This window comes from Seriola lalandi, unplaced genomic scaffold (genome assembly GCF_002814215.2).
Source record: "Seriola lalandi dorsalis isolate HSWRI2012SDOR001 ecotype SW California unplaced genomic scaffold, Sedor1 jcf7180002053842, whole genome shotgun sequence".
Lineage (NCBI taxonomy): Eukaryota > Metazoa > Chordata > Actinopteri > Carangiformes > Carangidae > Seriola > Seriola lalandi.
This window is the reverse complement of record NW_019524395.1, coordinates 816-1,154: the sequence shown is the minus strand read 5'-3', so window position 1 is coordinate 1,154 and position 339 is coordinate 816. Positions and strand designations below refer to the sequence as shown.

The 339-nt window shown below is 62.5% G+C and overlaps 1 protein-coding gene across 1 annotated transcript in view; it reads left to right on the top strand.

The window, feature by feature from the left end:
* Positions 1-339, top strand: part of LOC111651892 (uncharacterized) — a gene marked incomplete at its 3' end in the record, with an annotated part of 15,326 nt that overhangs the window by 14,246 nt on the left and 741 nt on the right. The gene's annotated exons all lie outside the window — the stretch shown is intronic.

The window sequence follows — 339 nt, the reverse complement described above, 5'->3', positions numbered from 1 at the left end:
CCTCCTCTCCCTCCTCTCCCTCCTCTTCCTCCTCTCCCTCCTCTCCCTCCTCTCTCTCGTCTCCCTCGTCTCCCTCCTCTCTCTCGTCTCCCTCCTCTCCCACCTCTCCCTCCTCTCTCTCGTCTCCCTCGTCTCCCTCCTCTCCCTCCTCTCCCTCCTCTTCCTCCACTCCCTCCTCTTCCTCCTCTCTCTCCTCTCCCTCCTCTTCCTCCTCTCCCACCTCTTCCTCCTCTCTCTCGTCTCCCTCGTCTCCCTCCTCTTCCTCCTCTCCCTCCTCTCCCTCCTCTCCCTCCTCTTCCTCCTCTTCCTCCTCTCCCACCTCTTCCTCCTCTCCCTCCT